An 11,711-nucleotide genomic window follows, 5' to 3' on the forward strand; every position below is an offset into this window, starting at 1 on the left:
TAAAAAAACCCCCAAGATTAATACAGTATGTAGTAGGAGGGCTCTTAATAAAGTACTGATTGCAAACCAAAAAAATGTCTGATAGCACAATACGGTGACTTTGGCCAATAATAATATAATAGTGTAGTTTTAAATAACTTAAAGAGTGTAATTGGATTGTCTGTAACTCAATAAATACTTGAGGGGATGGAAACTCCATTCTCCATGATGAGCTTATTTCACATTGCATGCCATAGCAAAACATTCATGTACCCCATAATTATATATACCTATTATGTACCCACAAAAATATTTAGAAATAATTTTCAAAAATTAAAAAATAAAACAAAAATTTTGCCATAGTGTCAATATTGTTATTTATTATGCACAGCATGTAATATTTATTTAATTATAGCCTGCTATAATTATGCTGTATATCAGTTATGAGTTACAGGGGAATATATTTTTGGTAATTTCATGCCATAGTGTTCAAAAGAAGTTGTTTTTTCTTCAAATTTGGTATTCTATGAATGCTCTGTTGAAAATTTTTACCTTTTCAAGGCAGAACGTCCGCAGTGCCTACTCTGAAAATTTGTATCTCACTTTATGTAAATTAATACCTGAACAAAAAGTAAAACTAATAAATTTTAATAACAAAAAGGACTGAAAGAAATGCATAGATGGATATATTTTCATGCACATGCCCACAGAGATTCTAGGCTCATAAGAATTTGCATGTAATTGGAACCTGGGATGTGTGAAAATCTGGCTCCCAGCCTGAGGGATAAAAAGGACTTTAGGATTCCAGGCAAAAAGGTGAAAGACAAAGGGAAGGAATATTTATTAAGTCAGTATGAGAACTTTCCCTTCTGACTCAGTAACATAAACAATTAAACATACAATAGACTTTTTTTATTTGTTAAAATAAATGCCTTTGATATTCAGAATCTTGGAACTGACCATATGAGGAGGCAAAGAAGGGATAAGGAGCAAAACTAATTTATTTTGCAGAAATGATTGGTCAGTTTATAGCACTGTGTAGAACATATAACTATGAGATAACTATTCGATAGGCTAAATTATCTCATTCAGATACTTGTCAACAGAGTTAAAAAATTCTCTGTTATTGTTCTGCAGGAGGCTAGTATTATTTTAAACTAGGTATCTGTGACTTAAAGGAAGGCTTTGGGAATGTTTCTCATTAAAATCACAAATGGCACCATGTTGGGTGTGAGGGCATACAGTCTGCAACACAGAAGTAAGATTCAAAATTTCCTTTATAAATTGGAGAGATGAAAGGAACCATCAAAGTAGAATGAAATCGAAGCAGGACACTATTGGCTCATTGTGCATTTCCACCATTAGTTTCTCATCTAAGAAACAGACATAAGGTCTCGGTAAACAAAGGACAAACCTCTGCCTACAACGGAGTTACTAGTAGCATGGAAATTGTTGATAGAAAATCTATACATGCTCAACTCACTTCTAAGTGCCATGTGTATCAAATTCTTTTAAAATTCCATAAAGTTTTCACTATCTAATTTTTGCTGAGGATACAGATCACCATATTTTCAACAACTTTACAAAGGATTTAAAGCAGTTAGCATTTCTTACTTTTAGATCTGTGCTTTCATTTTGGAGAGCAAAAGAAAAGATAATCTAAATGTCTAAAGTATTTATTTGATAGGAAACACCTGCTTTTTCATGTACTAAATTCAGTGCATTCTTTGTACTTTGATAATATCCCAATTCCATTGATTTATATTGAAACTCAGTCAATTAATTTATGCAGGAAGATTGGAAATATTCTTAAGAAGGAATTGATAGAATATAAATATATGCCGTGTTAGGGCAGAACATAAATTTCCATGTACATTATAAGCATGGGTCTTAATGATTATTTATGTTGCCTAGGAAAATAAGCAAAAGAGACATTATCTCATCTGCTTTCTATAGAACTTAAGTAAGGAAGGCAAGGTAAATTTTGATGTTCACTTAAAAATAAATTTGGAGCTTAACAAAGGTAAATGGTTAAGCTTATGGGAGAGACAGGATATTATTTAAAAGAGCTCTAGGTAATAAACTTGGATGGGATCTTGCATGTTTTTTGACACTAACTAGAAAGATGATGTCACTTGGTATCCTTGGACCTTAGCATTTGCTAGTGTTGCTGTTACCTGCCAATTACTTCTAAAATATGTAATAATGCAATTCTCCCTGACCACGTCTTCGACTCCAGGATTCTTGCCATCACACAAATCCTCTCCAGCTCTGTCATTCATGTAAACATTTGGAAAAGTACCACACATACAGTGAAAATGTAATAAATACTTGCTATTAATTTTTTCATTATTAGTATTATTCCTCATTCAACAAGTATGTGTTGAACACCTATGATCACCCTGCTGTGTGTTAGATTTTAAAAGGAGGAAAACATAAAACACACAGGCGTGATTTCTGTCTGTATAGATCTTACACAGTACTCTAACAGGGTTACAAAAACCATCTATTCCAAATCCAATTCTCCCCGTCATGCTGTGGCAGCTGCTCATTTTTCACAGGATACAGTCCAATTGCTGTGACGTGTCACACAAGGTCTTCTGTGATCTGACATTTCCCTACAACTTCAGCCTCACATATCCCTTTTTGCTGCTTTCACATTTTAGCTTTCAAAGCACCCATGCCTTATAAGTCCCTTGTTCTACCTGCAAATGAACGATGCAGAATCTCATCTCTGTGCTTTTGTGTGTGAATTTCCCTATTTGAAATTCTCCAGAAACAACATAAAACTGGCTAATTGCTGCATGGTCCTTTAAGATTCAGTGCAAATCCCACCCTTTCTAGATCGACTTCTTGGACTTTTTTCTCATCTTCTGACCCTAGGCTGTGTGTTATTATTGAATCTGGTTCATTGGCTTGTAACAGTGGTTTTCATCCAGGGGTGATTTTACTCCACAGGAGACAAAATGTCTGGAAACATTTTGGTTGTTAATAATCGAGGGGAAGCTACTGGCTTCGTGGGGGGGTATAGGCCAGGGGTGCTGCTAACCATACTATAATACACAGAGCCTTTCCAAACAAAGAATTATATGGTTTCACATATCAGTAGTGCTGGGGCTAGAAAATCTCATGCGGATGAGTTGGTCTCAACCATTAGGTTATGAGCTTCCATTGTCCAGAGGCTCTGTCTTATTAGCCTTTATGTCTTCAGCATCAAGTCCAAAGCTAGAAACATGGTGAATTGATATTTTTCTGAATAAATAAAAATAGGAAAGGAGTAAAGAATGCATGATTATATAAATAATTAGACAGCATTTGTTCAATAGTAAAGACAAGGACTGCACTTATACTAATTGCAGTACTTCCCAATGGGGAGATAAAATTTTTGAGTTGGACAGGAAACGGTGAAGGGAATGGGGATAGGGGACACAGAAATCACAGGAATTTGAGATTAAAGTGCTAAAAACAAAAAAGGAGAATTAAGAGAAAATATCAGAGTCGCATATCGACAGTGGCCTTTTCAACAGTTCTTAAACTGGGTGTGGTGGCTCATGCCTATAATACCAACACTTTGGGAGGATGAAGCAAGAGAATCACTTGAGGCCAGGAGTTTAAGAGCAACCTAGGAAATGTAGAAGACTTCCCCTCTGCAGAAAACAAACAAACAAACAAACAAAAAAAACTTTAAAAATTAGCCAGATGTGGTGGGACATGCCTGTAGTCCCAGCTACTCAGGAGACTGAGTAAGCTATGATGGTGACGCTGCACTGCAGCCTGGGCAACAGAGTGAGCTGCTATCTTTTATAAAACAAAACCAAACCTTTTAATACATGATGAAAATGTTTGCATGATGTTTCTTATTGCAGTCAGTCAAGATTAATGATGTGCATCATTTCAGTAAACAATTTTTTCATATTGAAACTGGAATTCATGTAAATTGCATAAATATGAATCCTACATTATTTTGTTACATTTTATAATCTGAAGTTACCTTATTGATTATTTAAGATGTGCTGTCTCAGTCTTTCTCCCTCTTTATTCCAGGTATAAAATTCTATGTAAGCAAATACTTCCTTCTTATGATATTAGTTTGTGGCACGCAAAATATTTTTATAAAATAATATCTACTTTAAGTAGGCAAAAGCCAAACTATCTCTCTTTGCTGATGATATGATTGTATATCTAGAAAACTCTAAAGACTCCACCAAAAGGCTACTAGCACTGATACACGATTTTAGTAAGGTTTCAGGATACAAAATAAATGTGTGAAAATCAGTAGCATTTCTATACACAAATAATGTCCAGGCTTAGGTTAAAATCAAGAACACAATGCCATTTACAGTAGCCACAAAGGAAATGAAACCTAGGAAGACAACTAACCAAGGAGATGAAAGATCTCCCTATAAGGAGAACTATAAGAAGACGCTGCTGAAAGAAATCAGAGATGACACAAGTAAATGGAAAACATTCCATGCTCATGGATTGGAAGAATGAATATCATTAAAACGGCTATACTGCTCAAAGCAATTTACAGATTCTACATTATTCCTATCAAACTACCAATGTCATTTTTCACAGAATTTAAAAAAACTATTCTAAAATTCATATGGAACAAAAAAAGAGCCTGAATAACCAAAGCAATCATAAGCAAAAAGAGCAAAGCCAGAGGCATCACTCTCCCTGACTTCAAACTATACTATAAGGCTATAGTAATCAAAATAGCATGGTAATAGTACAAAAACAGACACATAGGACAATGGAACAGAATAGAAAACTCAGAAGCAAGCCTGCACTCTTAAGGCCATGTGATTTCTGACAAGGCCAACAAAAACAAACAATGGGGAAAAGGAATCCCTATTCAAGAAATGGTGGTGGGATTACTGGCTAGCCATATGCGGAAGAATGAAATTAGACCCTTACCATTTATCATATACAAAAATTAACTCAAGATGAATTAAAGATTTAAACACAAGACCTCAAACTATAAAAAATCCTAGAAGAAAAACTAGGAAATACTCTCTTGATATTGACATTGACAAATAGTTTTTGTCTTAAGTCCCAAAAGCAATTGTCACAAAAAAAAAAATTGAGCAGTGGGACCTAATTAAACAAAAGAGTTTCTGAACAGCAAAAGAAACTATCAATAAGCAGACAACCTACAGAATGGAGAAAACATTTGCAAACTATGCATCCAACAGAGGCCTAATATCCAGAACCTATAAGAAATTTACGTCAACAAGAAAAAACAACCCCATTAAAAAAATGGGCAAAAGACATGAACAGACACTTCTCAAAAGAAGACATACAAGCGACCGACAAAGATGAAAAAATACTCAACATCACTAATCATCAGAGAAATGCAAAATAAAACCACAGTGAGATACCATTTCATGCCAGTCAGCATGGCTATTATTAAAAAGTCAAAAACAACAGAAGCTGGCAAGGCTGCAGAGAAAAAGGAATGCTTATATACTGCTGGTGGGATTGTAAATTAGTTCAGCTACTGTGGAAAGCAATTCAGAGAGCTTAAAACAGAGCTACCATTTGACCCAGCAATCCCATTACTGGGTATATACACAAAGGAAAATAGATCACCATATAAAAAACACACACATACTTGTATGTTCATCACTGTGCTAGTCACAACAATAAAAACATGGAATTAACCTAGATGCCCATCAATGGTGAACTGGATAAGGAAAATGTGGTACATATACACCATGGAATACTACACAGCCATACAAAATGAAAACATCACCTTTGCAGCAACATGGATGGAGTTGGAAGTCATAATCCTAAGTGAGTTAACACAGAAACAGAAAACCAAATACTGCATGTTCTCACTTGTAAGTGGCAGCTAAACATTGAACACACGTGGACATAAGCATAGGAACAATAGACACTACATAATATATGAGGGGAGAGGAAGGGAGGGAGGTGTGGGCCAATAAACTACCTAGTGTGCCCTATGCTCACTACCTGGGTAGAATATACCCATGTAACAAACCTGCCCTCCTGTATCTAAAATAAAAGTTGAAAAAAAAAAAAGACAAAAAGAGAGATCTACTTTAAACTGTCAACCTGAAATCAAATGGAAAGAGTTTTGCAGTTTAAAATAGTTCTTTAAATTTTCATGCCTTTCTGAATTGTATTATTTCAATCAATATCAGCCAGGAAAGCATTGAATTACTACCAAAAGCTGTTCTTAAAATACTTCCAAGTTTTGTAGGAAAAACTCCCCGAACAGAAAAGCCTGCAAATCTCATGGTAGAAAAATCATGTTAAAAAGCCATCAGAAATCTGAGAATCCTGGACCTCAAACTCTGTAATTGGAAATCACTGACACTTAACTTTTTAAATAATAGCACATTTTTCTAAAAATGGTTAACTAAAAGTGCAATGAGAATTCCCTATGCCTGCTCATGGTTAAATAGGAAAACTCATTAACCTAACATATTTCCAGGACATTACATTCTAGAATTGAAGGGCTTTTTTCCCCCTCCACTTTCCAGATTCCTGTAATGTACCTTTTCTCCCACATTATTTTTTAACTTTTTTAACTTAAAAAATAATTGTGGCTTTTTACCTATGAGTAGTCTTTACTTTTTATATTTTTTCCTTTATAAGGAACTTAACTAAAATTATTCATCAATGAAATGCTCTATATAGAGGTTGCTTACAACGTTTGTACTTTTAAAATTTTAAATAATTTCTAAAATAATTTTAATCCCCATTTTCATCTGTACTTACATTCTGTAAGCAACATATTTTCTAAACTCTTTCTTCTTTCTTGAGAGACTGACTTTTAATAAAACCTATTGGTTATCATTTAATTTCAGCTATATAAAAATTTGTGTACTTAAAGGTACATATGTGGAGTAACAGTTAAGATACAGTGGCTTACAATAATTTTATATATGCCCATAGTAGGATGATTAATGGCTACCCAAAGATAGCAAGTTTAATCTCTGGAACCTATAAGGAAAAAGGGTTTTTGCAGATGTGATTAAGTTAAGGATCTTGAGATTACCCTGTATTATCAGTGTGCAATTAGACTTGTTCTTATAAGATAGAGGGAGATGTGATACAGACAGAAGAGGAAAAGCCACATGCACATAAGGAGAAGGCAATGTAACCCTGGAGGCAGAGCGGAATGATGCCACCACAAGCTAAGGAATGCCAGCAGCCACCAAAAGCTGAAAGAACAGGTTCTCTTTTAGAGCCCCTGTAAGGAATGTGGCTCTACTGACTTAATATTTTTTTTTTTTGAGACAGGATGTCATATGATCACAGCTCACTGCAACCTTGAACTCCATGGCTCAGGTGATTCTCCCACCTCAGCCTCATGAGTAGCTGGTACCACAGGCATGTGTCCCCAAGTCTGGCTAATATTTTTGTATTGTGTGTAGAGACAGGATTTCGCCATGTTGCGCAGTCTGATTTCAAACTCCTGGGCTCAAGCCGTCCTCCTGCTTCAGCCTCTCAAAGTGCTGGGATTCCGGGTGTGAGACATCACACCCAGCCCCTGTTGACATCTGATTTTGGTCCAGTGATATTGATTTCAGATTTCAGCCCTCCAGAAGAATGAGTTAACAAATTTCTGTTAAGTCCCAAATGTGTGATAATTTGTTACAGTAACTGCAGGAAACCAGCATAAATTTACCACATGGCATGAAAACATATCTTAAGAAATAGAGGGGAATAAAAACAACAAAAGGAATACTCCATTAATTGGTTTGTGTAGGAATGTGAATGAGGCCAATTCCCTATTATATATAGAAGTGTGGAACCGGTTTGGAGGTGAGTTAAAAACTCATTTGTTCACTTCCATTCCTACTGTAGGAACCCTTCCAGTACAATAACCTCCCTTTTAACTGATCATCAAGGATCTGAGTCCGTTTAGAGACAGTGAGCTCACTGTCTCTAAGGCAGTACATGCAGTGGTTGGCCAGCCATAATTCCTTGAAAAAACTGCGTACATCATGGTAAAAATAGAGACAACACCTATTCATTCATTTCGCAAATATTAATTGAGCATCTGCAATGTACTAGGCAACTCTTGAAGACACTAGGGTCCCACACAAAAAAAGAAAAAGAAGAAAAAAAGAAAAAATCATTTTGTAATTTGTTACAGCAGCTACAGGCAACTAATATAATGCCAGATAGAAATTAAGTAGAAATAAAAGTAGTACATGGTGCTTAAAATAAGAAATTAATAATGAGAATAAAAAAGAAAAAACTGAAATAAATTAATGAGAATAAAAAATACTAAAAAAAAGGAAAAACCTGAGGCTTTTGATAATAAAATCATGAACTTTATGCATGTAACAAGATGTAGTTGGAGAGTTTTTTAAAGTGGGGAATCAGGCCTAATATTAAAGCAACTACCTTGTCATTCAGATTGAAAACTTAATAACCTCTAGGGGGTGAAGAATAAATGGATTTTCGTAAAAGTATAGTTGTTTTAAAAGAGGGTACACAAATAACTTATACTAGTTAATTATATAATTTTGGTGCTTTAAGGAAAAATCTTGAATGCTATTAAATAAATATTAATACAGCTCACTAGTCTTTCTAATTTTTGCATACCTATTATGTTGTTCCTAGTTCAGCACAATGCTGAAATGGTGAATAAAGTTGCTTTGAGTATCATGTCATGGCCTCTCTCTACACACAAAGGGGAAAGAGGATGTAAGGTGTTTGTGGGGAGACGCATGATCAACACAGGTAAGAATTAGAATCCCTGTGCCTTAAGATGAACCAGATTAGGGAGAGCTTGGATGACCAAGGTGAGATCTTAATAGTTGGAAAACAGAAGGAACTTTATTTTTACTTACTGATTTTTTTTAGAAGGAATCTTTAGAAGTTAAGCAGAGGAAGACCATGGCAACAGGATCATTAACTGAAATAGCTTAAGGCAGAGGATAAATAGAAATAGTAGACCAGAAGATGTAAGGTTAATGAAGAATTGGTCTATAAGCACTCAGATTGTTTTGTCCAGTGAGAAACAGGGAGAGGGACAGAAAGAGAGAGAGAGGCAGGACAGTTCAATTACAGAATCCGCAGAATCCGCAGAATTTATTAGTCTTTTGGATAAAGGGGAATGAAGAAAGATAGTCAAACATTTATCCAGGATTTTAAAAGTAGGTGATGGGTGGGCAGAAACACAAATGAGAAAGAACAATTATGAAGGTGAAATGTGGAAGGGTAAAAAATAAATAATCAATGTGAATTTCCAAAGAGAAATATTCAGTGTGAGATTAATCATGCAGAAACGGAGTAAAATAAGAAGGTGGAATTCAGATTTTCCCGATAGAAATGCACCAAGGGCGGTCGATCAATTTTATGTTCTGATTTGCTTCAGCTGATGTGTTTGAATTCCTCTCTGGCTCACTTTCTTTGAAACTGACTAGTAGTGCGAGAGATGGACGTACAAGACTAAGCACAAAAACCAGACAGTATGTGGTTTTAATGAAGTGTTCTATTAGCCTATGGATAAGATAAAATTCTATCAAGTAGAGCCTGAAATTTTTTTTCAAAAGTCTGTGATTGATGTGAAGAATAACGTTTGTAAAGGTAAAACTCATTAGTAGTGGTGTCTGAAAAGGAACTGAGGGACCACTGCATTCAAGTAATTTGATCTTGGAGATGCAATTTCAATGTCAGTGGCAACCTGGTGTTGGGGCGCAGAAAATGATAGCCCAAAATGCACACTGAGACATACTGAACTAAGGAAGCAGCCTGAAGTTCTCACTGACCTACTACCCCCACCCCCACTCCTGTCTCTCAACCCTCTGTCTCTCCTAAAACACAGGATGAGGTCATTCTCTGAGAGTTCCTTATCTACCTAGAAACTACACCTTCCAAAGAGGAACACGACTGCTTTTGGTCCCTTTCCTGAAATTCCATCAGCCAGAGAAGATTGAAACTCATATCACAGCGGAAGATCCTGAAAATTAAGCACCACACCTAGACCCTAGACATGTTTGTTCTCCGATCCCATTCAATTTACAAAGAGAATAATTGACAAGCTAATTTCTGTTTCTTGGATCCATTCATTGCTCCTGTAATCACTAACTACCCCTCTAAATTGTCTACGGTTCACCACTTCCTTCTCTCCAATGAAAAGGCTATTTAAGCTTCAACCACCTGACCATTCTTTGAGTTTCCATAATTTTTTTTTTTTTTTATTATACTTTAGGTTTTAGGGTACATGTGCACAATGTGCAGGTTTGTTACATATGTATCCATGTGCCATGTTGATTTCCTGCACCCATTAACTCGTCATTTAGCATTAGGTATATCTCCTAATGCTGTCCCTCCCCCCTCCCCCCACCCCACAACAGTCCCTGGAATGTGATGTTCCCCTTCCTGTGTCCATGAGTTCTCATTGTTCAATTCCCACCTATGAGTGAGAACATGCGGTGTTTGGTTTTTTGCCCTTGAGATAGTTTACTGAGAATGATGTTTTCCAGTTTCATCCATGTCCCTACAAAGGACACGAACTCATCATTTTTTATGGCTGCATAGTATTCTATGGTGTATATGTGCCACATTTTCTTAATACAGTCTATTGTTGGACATTTGGGTTGGTTCCAACTCTTTGCTATTGTGAATAGTGCCGCAATAAACATACGTGTGCATGTGTCTTTATAGCAGCATGATTTATAGTCCTTTGGGTATATACCCAGTAATGGGATGGCTGCGTCGAATGGTATTTCTAGTTCTAGATCCCTGAGGAATTGCCACACTGACTTCCACAATGGTTGAACTAGTTTACAGTCCCACCAACAGTGTAAAAGTGTTCCTATTTCTCCACATCCTCTCCAGCACCTGTTGTTTCCTGTTTTTTTAATGATGGCCATTCTAACTGGTGTGAGATGGTATCTCACTGCGGTTTTGATTTGCATTTCTCTGATGGCCAGTGATGATGAGCATTTCTTCATGTGTTTTTTGGCTGCATAAATGTCTTCTTTTGAGAAGTGTCTGTTCATGTCCTTTGCCCACCTTTTGATGGGGTTGTTTGTTTTTTTCTTGTAAATTTGTTTGAGTTCATTGTAGATTCTGGATATTAGCCCTTTGTCAGATGAGTAGGTTGCAAAAATTTTCTCCCATTCTGTAGGTTGCCTGTTCACTCTGATGGTAGTTTCTTTTGCTGTGCAGAAGCTCTTTAGTTTAATGAGATCCCATTTGTCAATTTTGGCTTTTGTTGCCATTGCTTTTGGTGTTTTAGACATGAAGTCCTTGCCCACGCCTATGTCCTGAATGGTATTGCCTAGGTTTTCTTGTAGGATTTTAATGGTTTTAGGTCTAACATTTAAGTCTTTAATCCATCTTGAATTAATTTTTGTATAAGGTGTAAGGAAGGGATCCAGTTTCAGCTTTCTACATATGGCTAGCCAGTTTTCCCAGCACCATTTATTAAATAGGGAATCCTTTCCCCATTTCTTGTTTTTGTCAGGTTTGTCAAAGATCAGATAGTTGTAGATATGCGGCATCATTTTTGAGGGCTCTGTTCTGTTCCATTGATCTATATCTCTGTTGTGGTACCAGTACCATGCTGTTTTGGTTACTGTAGCCTTGTAGTATAGTTTGAAGTCAGGTAGCGTGATGCCTCCAGCTTTGTTCTTTTGGCTTAGGATTGACTTGGCGATGCGGGCTCTTTTTTGGTTCCATATGAACTTTAAAGTAGTTTTTTCCAATTCTGTGAAGAAAGTCATTGGTAGCTTGAT

This window comes from Nomascus leucogenys, chromosome 2 (assembly GCF_006542625.1).
Source record: "Nomascus leucogenys isolate Asia chromosome 2, Asia_NLE_v1, whole genome shotgun sequence".
In the NCBI taxonomy this organism is placed as follows: Eukaryota; Metazoa; Chordata; class Mammalia; order Primates; family Hylobatidae; genus Nomascus; species Nomascus leucogenys.